This window comes from Orbicella faveolata, unplaced genomic scaffold (assembly GCF_042242905.1).
Source record: "Orbicella faveolata isolate gen_17 unplaced genomic scaffold, um_ofav_v1 contig_26, whole genome shotgun sequence".
Taxonomy (NCBI): Eukaryota; Metazoa; Cnidaria; class Anthozoa; order Scleractinia; family Merulinidae; genus Orbicella; species Orbicella faveolata.
Window position 1 is genome coordinate 5128718 of NW_028301554.1, and position 12101 is coordinate 5140818.

Sequence of the window (12101 nt, forward strand, 5' to 3'; positions counted from 1 at the left end):
AACAAAGAACTTTGTCTAGCTTGATAACCAGTTCTCTGATTATTAGCTATGCTCAAAAACCCAATATGCTCTCAAAGCTATTGGACTTTATCGTCAGTGTTTAGCAAGGAATGGTAAAAGAAGAAATGTAACTTACTTTTAAATGTTTTTAATTGATTGTTTTGCGCAACGTTTAAAACGCATTGCAATTTTAATTTGTTTTGACTTCCTATATATTGGACCTCCTATTGTCTTGCCGGGAAACCCCCCCCCCCCCCCCCAGTGTTGTTTCAGTGTCTATCACTTTTGTTTCGTTTTCATCAGAGGACAGACAAACTGAACACGATAAGTTTATAAACTGCAAGCTGTCCGTGATTGATATCGTTGGGTGCACATATAAGAAGTATAGCTGATTTTTAATACTTTAAATTTACACTGAGAGAGGTTTGCATGAATCGCGTGACTGATTTTCTTTTTGATGTAAGAGTTATTAGTGAGTCACGCGAAAATTTAAGTCACGCGAATAAATGTTTGGAAGCATCGTTTGCGTAGTAATAATTTGTTAGACTTTCCCTTCTCTTCTCTTTTTCAGAGGGAAAGGTCTTGTTATAGACGCGTATTGAGTTTGGTTTCATTCTGTTCGACTCACCAATACCAGTGAGTATAAATCGAGATTTAAATAGCTTTGATTATCTTTGTTAGACTGAAATCTTTAAGTAAACTGTTCACAGTCGACCTACCTTTTGAACCCAAAGAAGGAACCCAGGATAATCTGTAAGCGTAATGTTGACGGCAATCACCAACTACTCCAAAGTCATGTAGTTAAAGACTAGTCAAAACCAGTTGCAGTCAATGACGCTGTTGTGACTAAAAACCAAAACATATGCGCGCGGTTGGGAAGCCGTTTTAAAACCTCTTGATTAGGTGTCACATCAGGGCTTCTAAGGTAGAAGTTCAGTCACTTAGTAGGCCTAATTTGCTGTTTTTTTTCTTTTTTTTTTTACCCGCATCCCGCCCATAAATATCAAATTTGTCGCGCATTCCCTGGTTGAAAGAAGCAGATTCCAAATCCGGTATCCCACATTACACATCCCTCCCGGATTTTCAGCTTTTCTCGCATCTCGCCAAACGTATGTTTTGGCACTCCAGAACATCGAAATAGATCTTCCATTCATGACGAGTATTATGATAATCAGTGTTTCTTCGAAATATCTAGAACCCCTCAAGCGATTTTTGTAGTTTCGCTTTCCAAAGTAAGTTCCTCCGTGGTAAGTATAGCTCTAGCTAACTTTGCATCGTCTGGTTCCTATCTTAACCTGTTAGAATAATATAAAGCTCCATTATGATACTGAGCCAAGACATTCAGACAGTCATAAAGTGAGGATTAATTGCAAGCTGCATCCTTTGCTTCTACATAGCAACGTTTGTGGCGCTGTCTGTTCTGATATCTGTTGCCATCGGAAACGAGAGTTTGAAATCAATCAAATCGTACAAAGTACATTATAAAGTGAAAACTGACGAAAACTTAATCCACGGTCTTTTGTATTTTACAACAAAACGATGGCAAAAGTAGCTTTCATTAGTTGTCTTATTTCTCTTTAGAGCAAGTCAGTCTGTCCATGACAGGAACTAGCGTGGAATGTAAATTTTATTAATCAACAAACACAGACTTTAATGGTAAACTGGAGTAGTTTCTAAGACCGAGAAACGTCAAAGAGCAAACAAAGATGTTAACATTTATGTTGAAAGGTCCAGGACGGTGAACAATCTTTCGATTTGCGGTCATACACAGTGTATTAATTACATAATTGAAACGTTCTATCGGTTAGTCAATAAGACAGAACTGAGTTATCTCCTATTGTTTTCATGCACGGTTAAACCAAAGAGTGAATAACAACAGACAACAAAGAACTTTGTCTAACCTGATAACCATTTGACTTATTATTAGCTATGCTCAAAAACCCAATATGCTCTAAAAGCTGTTGGACTTTACCGTCAGTGTTTAGTAGGGGATAGGAATAGAAAAAAATGTAACTTACTTTTAAACGTTTTTATTTGATTGCTTTGCGCAACGTTTAAAACTCATTGCAATTTTAATTTGTTTTGACTTCCTATATATTGGACCTCCTATTGTCCTGCAGGGACCCCCCCCCCCCTCCCCAGTGTTGTTTCAGTTTCTATCACTTTGGTTTCGTTTTCATTGGAAGACTGAGAAACTGAACACGGTAAGTTTATGAACTGCAAGCTGTCCATGACTGACACCGTTGGGTGCACATATAATAAGTATAGCTGATTTAAGTAGGGAAATTAACGTAAGAAAAATTACATGACGTTTCGACGACTTCATGCCATCATTGCCGAATGAATAAATTAAAAATAGCGGCAAGGCATATTTTTAGTACTTGGGATGTGAGAAAATGAAATTAGCAAACGTTACATGAAAACATTCATGTAAAGAGTTTCGCGCGAATGAGATCCGCTCGCGTGTTCAGTTTGGGTCTCTTTTTCTTAGTCAACAGCGTTTCAAAGATTAAACATTCGAGTTTGCCAAGGAATTTCTTGAGAACTTTAAAGGTCTTAATTAGCTGATTTCTAATACTTTAAATCTACGCCAGGAAAGGTTTCCATAAATCGTGCGACTGATTTTCTTGTTGTTGTAAGAGTTATTAGTGAGTCACGCGAAAAATCAAGTCACGCGAATAGTTGTTTGGAAGCATCCTTTACACAGTAATAATTTGCTCAGCTTTTCTACTTTTCAGAGGAAAAGGTCTTGGTATTGACGCCTATTCAGTTTGGTTTCATTCTGGTCGACTCACCAAGAACCAGTGAGTATAAATCAATATTCTAATAGCTTTGTTATTCATAGTAGACTGAAATCGTTAAGTAAACTGTTTACAGTCGATCTACTTTTTCAACGTAAATAAAGAACCTGGGAGAATTTGTAACCGTAATCACGAACTACTTTTAACTCATGTAATTAAAGACCATTCAAAACCAGTTACAGTCAATGACACTGGTGTGATTGAAACGCGATTGGCAAGCTGTTTTGAAATCTCCTATTCTTTAACTCATTAGTGTCTCCAAAGACTTCCGAAAGGTAAATTAATTTCTCCAGTCACTGAATAACTGTGAATTGCGTTTTTTCATCCCGCATCCCGTCCCTCATTTTCAAAGTTATCCCGCACTTCCTGATTGAAATGAGTACAGGCATCACAGGCTAAGATATTTTTATCCCAAATCCCGCATCGCACATCCCGCCTGGATTGTCAGCCTATCTCGCCTTCCACCAAACATATGTTGCACACCCCAGAAACTTTGAAATACATTTTCCATGCATGACGTATCAGAATAATCAGTGTTTCATTGAAATATCGAGAACCCCTCAAGCGATTTCCATTGTTTTACTTTCCAAAGCAGGTTCCGCCGTGATAAGTACAGCTCTAGCTAACTTTGTATCGTCTGGTTTCTATTTTAAAGAGATGTAGAAATAATATACAGCTTTATTATGATACTGAGCCACGACATTTAGACAATCACTGGAAAAGTTGAAAACTTACAGAGTATGTAAATAACATGTAATTAACATGTAAATAACCAAAAAAAGACTGTAAAGAATAATTTACATGATTTTTCCCCTTTTACATGTTTTGGAGGTTTCATGTAAATAACATGTAAATATTTTAAGTGAAACATGTAAATGATGAAGAAAACACTGTAAATGTTTCAAAGCAAAGGGCTAAGATCATGTAAATAACATGTAAACTATTCCTGCAAATACTGTAAATAGCCTGTAAATTTCTTGTGATTCAACCTGGAAACCCGTAAATAACATGTAAATTTAATACAGGGAGGGTGCCATAATACTGTAAAAAACATGTAAATAAAAAAGGGGAGGCTGTAAACAACATGTAAATAAAAAAGGGAGGCTGTAAATAACATGGAAAATGAAAACAGGAGCCTGTAAATAACATGTAAATCGAAGAAGGGAGCCTGTAAATAACATGTAAATCGAAAAAGGGAGCCTGTAAATAACGTGTAAATCGAAAAAGGGAGTCTGTAAATAACATGGAAATCAAAAAAGGAGCCCATAAAGAACATGTAAATCAAAAAAGGGAGCCTGTAAATAACATGTAAATGGAAAAAGGGAGCCTGTAAATAACATGTAAATCGAAAAAGGGAGCCTGTAAATAACATGTAAATCGAAAAAGGGAGCCTGTAAATAACATGTAAATGGAAAAAGGGAGCCTGTAAATAACATGGAAATCGAAAAAGGGAGCCTGTAAATAGCATGTAAATGGAAAAAGGGAGCCTGTAAATAACATGGAAATCGAAAAAGGGAACCTGTAAATAACATGGAAATTGAAAAGGGGAGCCTGTAAATAACCTGTAAATTGAAAAAGGGAGCCTGTAAATAACCTGTAAATTGAAAAAAGGGAGCCTGTAAATAACATGGAAATCGAAAAAGGGAGGCAGAAACCCTGTACGATAAATGACTTGCAAATAATAACTTGAAGAAAAATGCATGGAATGTACTGTTTTATTGTAATCAAATCTGTTGACCTTAATTATAATAGTAGAAAATATGCAAATTTATACAGAATCAGAAATTTATTGCAATCAGAACAAACTCAGTAAAATTCAAATAGTTTTTATATGCCATGAATAAGGTTTACAATGTATACATTGTAACAAATAAAACATGTTTTCTTTTCTATCTATCCATAACAAGACGACTTAAATGTAATTTTGTGCATGGCCAAAATATTTTAAAATACCATGACTGAGCTCCTTTAACCGAATTCAAGCACTTTTCGAGAAGACTGCTAAAATTCAAGACCTTTTCAAGATTGTGCGAAACCATGTCATATTGAGCCCTATTTAATTCATAAATAATAAAATGATAAGAACTATACTGTTGTCAGCTACAACTAGTGAAAATTTTGCAATTTAGGTGTATTACTAAATTAAAATTGTTTGCGAATGGATACCTGTCTTAAATATATACTAAATCCACAAAGTCAAATGCAACATAATGATAATACCTTTGTCATAAAATGAATGAATAAACTGTTTTTTCTTACTAAGTAATTAATGTAGGATTAAATTGGCCTTAATAATGAGAAATGGGGGAGGCATCATGGCCTTGTAGTTACATGTAGTGCGCTCAACTCCTGATCGAGCGATCCGGGTTCAAGCTCTAGGCAGGTATGTTCTGTTGTGTTGTTGAGCAGCACACTTTACTCTCAGTGCCTCTCCACCCAGGTGTATAAGTGGGTAGCAGCGAATTTAATGGTGGGGTAACCCTGCAATGGACTGGCATCTCATCTAGGGGGAGCAGAAATAGTCCTAGTCGCTTCCTGCTACAGAAAGCAGGATAAGCTCCAGCCTGTTGGGCCACGTGGCTCGTATGCAGACTTTACCTTTACCTTATTATGAAAATTACTGCAATGTAAGTGTGAAGTATTGATCAACTTTTTTCATAGAGTGAATTGTCCCTTTGAAATAACAGAAAATAGGGAGAAAAAACATTTACCACAAGATAGAGGTTGACATTTTCAATTCATCATAAAAACATTCATGCCAAAGGAATACTACATTGCATAACATAAAACAAGGCTTCTGACATCTTTTAGGCTATGTTTACAAAGTCACAGTTTCCTTATTTTTCCAAAACTGTACAGAATCCATACAGTACAAACATTTTGGACCCCTGACAAAACATTCACTGTAAACAATATTCAGACTGGTGAAGATCCAAAATTTTCCTTTTTTTGTGATAAAAAACTGTACTGTAAACAAAAAAAAAAGAACAACAACAACAACAACAATTCATAAGGGCCTGTTGAAATTGAAAGGCCTATCTAGTACCATAGTTCATGTAATACAACATAAGTTAATAAATTACTGTTCTGGTACTACATGTATGTAAACATAGCCTTTGCTTTTTATGATGAAATCTTATAGCTGCTGTATTGAACAGTAAGAATCAACCTAGCAATCTAAGATATTTAAATTTAATGCTAATTCATTAACACAGGTAAGTGATACTTCAAAGCATTAAAAATAATGTTTAAAGTGGTTGAATTTATGCCAGAAAGCTGCCAGAGCATATCAAAGTGTTGAAGGTCACCACGTTAGACTGTAATGCACCAGGCGCCCATTTCTCAAAGGTTCCAAAAAGTTTTCGCACCCAGAAAGCCATACCAAAATCTGAAATCTTATGCTTACAGAGCTGTTTTAATCGCTTATTCTCAATATGAACAGAGGTTTCCTTCACACAAGAAGTTTCAGGCATATACAGCTCTTAGTTTTTAGACACAGATCAATTAAAGATGGCTTTGTGGGCCCGAAAAGTTTCCAGGGCCTTCAAGAAATGGGCCTTGGACCCCTTATAGAGTCATAAGTACTGTAGACTTCTCAATGGCTGATTTTTTCCTGATCAAGAATCAATGCCAAGGAGTATGCAAGTATTGACCACTCTCAATTTTACTTCATCCTACAAGTAACATAAAACATTTCGTTAAATAAGATAAGTTATGTCTGAGTACGAATCAGCAAATTCTGTGTATGATATCAATCAGTGAATTTTACATTGGAGTTATTATTTTGTTTGTTATCATTCCAATTTATACTGTGACCTTTGAAATTGGACTGTAGCCGGTCATGTTGACTGGCCAAAGTAATTTTAGCTCTGTCACGTCTCGTTTCTGACCGGTCAGGATATTTATGCAAAAATCAAGTACATGTAATGTGAGCCAAATAGAGAAAAATAGAGTTTGTTTGTTCCAGTCACTGCTAGACCATTTAAAATTTGGCTTAATATTTTTCTGAACGGATTTAACCCCAGTCACTTGAATGGCATTCCTATTGATCTTGAACGCATGACAAACAGCAAGCGAATGGTCTTTAGCCGTTCGAACAGATACATGTATGCATTGGTGTATGTTTTCATTAGAGGTCATAATAAAAAAGAGATTTAAAACTCTCAGATTTACAGTTGGGGATTTGATTGTTTATTCAAGAATGAACGTGACCGTCTCAACATGACATGACTGGTCAACATGACCGGTGAGTGAAGTTTTTGGCCATTCAAGTCACCATTCTGGCCAGACATTGCCCGTTGACCGGCCATTATTTTGAGCCCTGAATATTCATCAATCAAACAGATCTTACATCTACATCTGTAGCTACTGTGTGACAAAAACTTTGCATCTCTGATTGGAAGGCACTGAATGTCAGAGGATGTAGAAGAACTAAACTCAAAATGTGTGGCAGTAAATATTCAATGTTCACTATCTTCTACATCGTAATATTCATGCACAATAAATCAAACTCCTATCAAACAATGTTTAAATAATAAGTCAAGTTATTTGCAGGCACAATTTGATTGTTTCTTACACGCACTTATGCTCTATTGGTGGACAAAGGTACAGCTGATGTCATAAATGTTTGTTTTTGTTTCTTTGTTATGTATTACGAAGCAGATAGATTCTACGTTGTCGCGCATCTGTTCAGTAATAGATCACTGAAGACATCAAAATGTGGTAAGAACATCAGTAACACACGCCTGAAAAATTCACAGATTCTGTGACACACTCTGGTAATGGGTTATGTGAATATTTTTTGTTTTTACCACATTTTGGTGTTATCTGTGATCTACTCAGGGCCGGAAAAAACCAGGTCTGATTTCCTCAGCCAAGTAAATTTTGCTCTTGGGCAAGTGAAAATAGAAGTTCAGTGGCCCGGTGGGCAAGTGAAATTACCATGTAGCCTCAGTAGTCTTGTGAGTCTGACTAAAAATGCCAGCTTGATAAATGATAATTTCCAGTCATTCCATTTCAAAACTTAAGACCTAAAGATTACTTAATTATTAGGTTGAAAGCAAGAATTAGTTAGGAATCCGAGCGTACTTCATTCGTATTTGTCCTCTGATTTCCTTACTGGCCATCACACTGGCAACCAATATTTAAATGGGGGCAAGTGAAAACTGAAATTGACTGGCCCAGTGGGCAAGTGACTTACAATTTTTTTTCCTGCCCTGCTACAGATGAATGAACAGATGCATGACACATGAAACCTGCATGTATTTGGTAAGAGCCCAATTTCGTACAAGTAAAATGTACAGCTGTAACAGGTCTCTAAAATGCTGTCTGGTCATCCCAGGGTAAGGCAATTGATTGAAATTGATCCATAAATTGATATAAATCAATAAATTGAAATTAATGTAAGTGTTATCAGTGCTATCAATCAATGGAAAGAAATTCATACTCACATGCTAGAGAAGTTTCAAGTTATCAATTTGATTTTACCAAATTTATCAGTCATTAGAGAATCAATTGAAAGTTGGCCTCTCTTTGTTAGTTCACATAAACTGTAGAAAAATTGTGTCCCTCAACAAAATGTTTGATTGTAACTTTTTTATGTAGATTTCAAAGGCGCTACCAAAGATCCCCAAAACATAGTCCCCGATACATGTATGCCAGCAAAATATTCTGTTTACAAGATACAATGTTATGTTTTTATGCAATTGTATTGATGATTTCATATTTCACTTTATATCTTTTGTTCATTTCTTCCTTATTAAATGTTGCTTAAAAGATAAGCTAGTATCAGCAAAATTGATAATGCTTATTGAAAATTTGATCACAATCGATTACTCATGACGAATTCTTTTATTGATTTCTGATATCATTGACTAATTCCTATTGATTGTTATGAAATAATCGATTGACTATACTGTGTCGTCCAAGACAAGTAGATTTTCCTGCCTGGGCAAGTTACTCTTCCTTTTTTTTTTTCAAGTCCTGTGTAGTTTTCATGACAGTTTGAGGTACATGTATACCTCTTTATAAAGTATCGTGGTTTTTTTTTTTTTGTGAAAGAAAAATTCACAACATTTAGCTTACTATCAGCACCAGTGGGTGCAATGTCCATGTACAGTTGTGTAGCATATTGTAACTTGCATGTAGGTACAACTGTAGATACTTGAGTAACTTCAGAATACTTACACTAGCATAAGAAAAATTTCTCTGCTGAAGATGGCACATTACATTTTAGCTTACTAGCATTCACATCAGAGGGCAACATAACCTTACAAGAGAATGCATCAGCCAATAAGCCAATAACAAATGTCGCATGCTCATACTCGGTTATCGAGAACAGATAATAACAGATAATAAAGCCTTTTATGCACAGCAGGTAAACATCAACAAAGTCGATTCCACAAGCAATGTAACTTCTCCTTGATAATGACACATTCACAACCAAAGGCAAAACGAAATGTATACGTATCTTGACGTTACTTTACTATACTCGTTCAATTTATGCAAAACTTGCTTACCTGTTGTTGTTGCCTGTGATCGCTATCTTCAGCTTCTGAGTAAGGGAAAACTTTGCCTTGAAACCGTGCACGATGACGAAGCGAAGGTAGAGTGGATTTTGGCCCCTAAAACAGAGCTCGAGTTCGATGCAGGTTCCAACGAACTGCCAAACATGGCGGGAGAACCGAGAGGACCTGGTACCTAACATGAAGACCGCTGATTCCTGTTTGTTGGAGATCGGGCACTCACAAGGCTGGTATGCTCTTACAAAGGGACTGGGATAACAGTTACGGCAATGAAAGCACGGAACGGTAGAAATCACCAAAAAACCAAAAACAAAACACAAAACAAAACAAAAAAACAAAATGTCATTTTGGGTACCGAAAAAAAGTCAGCTATCATTTTCGTAAAGGCGATAAGTCCTAACGTTTTCGGGAAATGGACAAAAAAGCCCTAATAAGTACGAGATACACAAGCTCCTCTAGAATAACCGAACGGATAATTTTTTTTTTTGCGCAACCTAAAATTAACCTACAGAGCTTCGAAAGTACACCAGATAGCCTAAAACAGCGTTTCAAAGCACTCGAGAGAAAACGGTCGTTGGGCCGGCTGTGTCCCTTATGGTTCCCTGCCTAACCTAACTCGCGTCAGTTCAAACTCGGTCACCGGGGCTCTTTCCGTCTTGAGCTCACACAACACGTGACGCTTTCATGGTCCTTCATGAATGAATACGTACGTGTCCGAGAATTAATTTTTCTCTTTTCTAGAGACGTAAGCTTGGGACGCCTGCATGTGCAGTAACAATTCTAGTTTTATTTTGTCGTTGTGGATGCGCGGAAAGTTCACAAGAAGACAGCTTAGTGCGGTGTCGATCAATGCAGCGATTTAGTTTGGTGCATACCTTCTAACCCAACTTCAATTTAAAGCAAACTATAGCACACACTTGGATTTTAGAGAAGTTCAAATGCTTCAACGTAAAAGGCACCTTAATGGAGGCTTCACGGTAGGTTTACGGAGCTTTAGGGCGGTGTTACATTTTAACTTTACGCGCCTTTAAAAGGTCCCATTTATATGTTCTCGGTTACCCGAGACAACTCTTCCTCTCTCTCCTTCCCCCCCCCCCCCCCCCGTCCCCCCAAGTTTAACCTGGCCGGGGTAACTTTTCATTTATTTCTTTGCAAAATCCAACCAACCGTTTCCAAGAGGATAGCGAACCTGTCGGTAACTTGGCATTTACATCATTTCAACGGTCTCCGTTGGTTGAACCGTTACACCAGAGTTATATTAAATAAGCCCACTTTTCCGTTACATGGTTTTTGCAGGGTTTAGGCAGGCCTTCTCTTAAATTTAGATCTTTTTGTTCTAAGAGTCTCCATTTTACATTAACGTGGTCTTAACAGTTTTTCGAAAAGCCCCCTTTATCTCATTCAGATTGTTTTCACAGCCTTTGTAAGGTCCCCCTTTTTAATTTACATGTTTTTAGCAGGCTATTTACAGCCCCCCACTGCACCCGTGCAACTTCTAGGTTTTCCATTTACATGGTTTTTACATGTTTCTTACAGGCCCCCTTTTTTTCATTGACATGGTTTTTATATGTTTCTTACAGGCCCCCTTTTTTCATTGACATGGTTTTTACATGTTTCTTACAGGCCCCCTTTTTTCATTGACATGGTTTTTACATGTTTCTTACAGGCCCCCTTTTTTCATTTACATGGTTTTTAAATGTTTCTTACAGGCCCCCTTTTTTCATTTACATGGTTTTTACATGTTTCTTACAGGCCCCTTTTTTTCATTTACATGGTTTTTACATGTTTCTTACAGGCCCCCTTTTTTCATTTACATGGTTTTTACAGGGTTACAAACATAACATTTCCAGACTTTTTACAGCATTCGCTTGAATTATTTACACGTTTCTTACATGGTTTAGCAAAGCAATTTACATGTTTTTTACAAAGGCAGATACTGTAAAAGTGCGTAAAATATTTTACAGGTTTTTACATGTTCTTCAAATGATCATTGTCGACAAAAACAATGTAAATCACTATTTACAGAACATTTACATGCTGTACTAAAAGCTGTAAATTTCCTGTAAATTTATTTTACAAAACCCTAACATGTAGATTGTAATTTACAAAGAATGTAAATCAATATTTACATGCTGTAAATTAAAATTGACATGTCCATGTAAATTTTCAACTTTTCCAGTGAATCACAAAGTTATGATTAATTGCAAGCTCCATCGTTTGCTTTTACATAGCAAAGTGTTTGGCTCTGTCAGACTGTTGTACAAAGTACATTATAAAGTGAACGCTGAAGGAAAGTTAATTTACGGTCTTCCATATTTTACAACAGATCGATGGCAAAAGTAGCTCTCATTAGCTGTCTTATTTCTCTTCAGAGCAAGTCAGTCTGTCTATGACAGGAACCGGCGTAGAATGTAAATTTTATTTGTTAGCAAACACAGAGTTTAATAGTAAACTAGAGTGGCTTGAAGACCAGGAAGCTTCAATAGAGCAAACAAAGATGCCAAGATTTATGTTGGAGGCTCCAGGACTATGAACAATCTTTCCACTGTGTATTAATTAGATAACAGAACGTTTCTGTTGCTAAATCTATAAGACAGAGTTGAGTTAACAGCTATTGTGTTTTATGCATGGCTACGCTAAAGAACGATCGAAAACATACAACAAAGAACTTTGTCTCCCTTGATAACCATTTCGGTGATTATTAGCTATTGCCAAAGACTCGGTATGCTCTAAACGCTATTGGACTTTACCGTCAGTGTTTAGCAAGGAATAGGAA

The 12101-nt window shown here is 36.6% G+C and overlaps 1 protein-coding gene and 1 long non-coding RNA gene across 2 annotated transcripts in view; one reads left to right on the plus strand and one right to left on the minus strand.

Annotated features, from left to right (window-relative positions):
• Positions 1-12101, plus strand: part of LOC110045319 (uncharacterized) — a 62855-nt gene that overhangs the window by 37765 nt on the left and 12989 nt on the right. The window lies entirely within an intron of this gene.
• Positions 4499-9615, minus strand: LOC149107777 (uncharacterized). The gene is made up of 2 exons (XR_016209107.1): positions 9320-9615; positions 4499-6475 (listed from the first exon to the last, which is right to left on the minus strand). It is a non-coding gene; the product is annotated as an uncharacterized LOC149107777 (long non-coding RNA).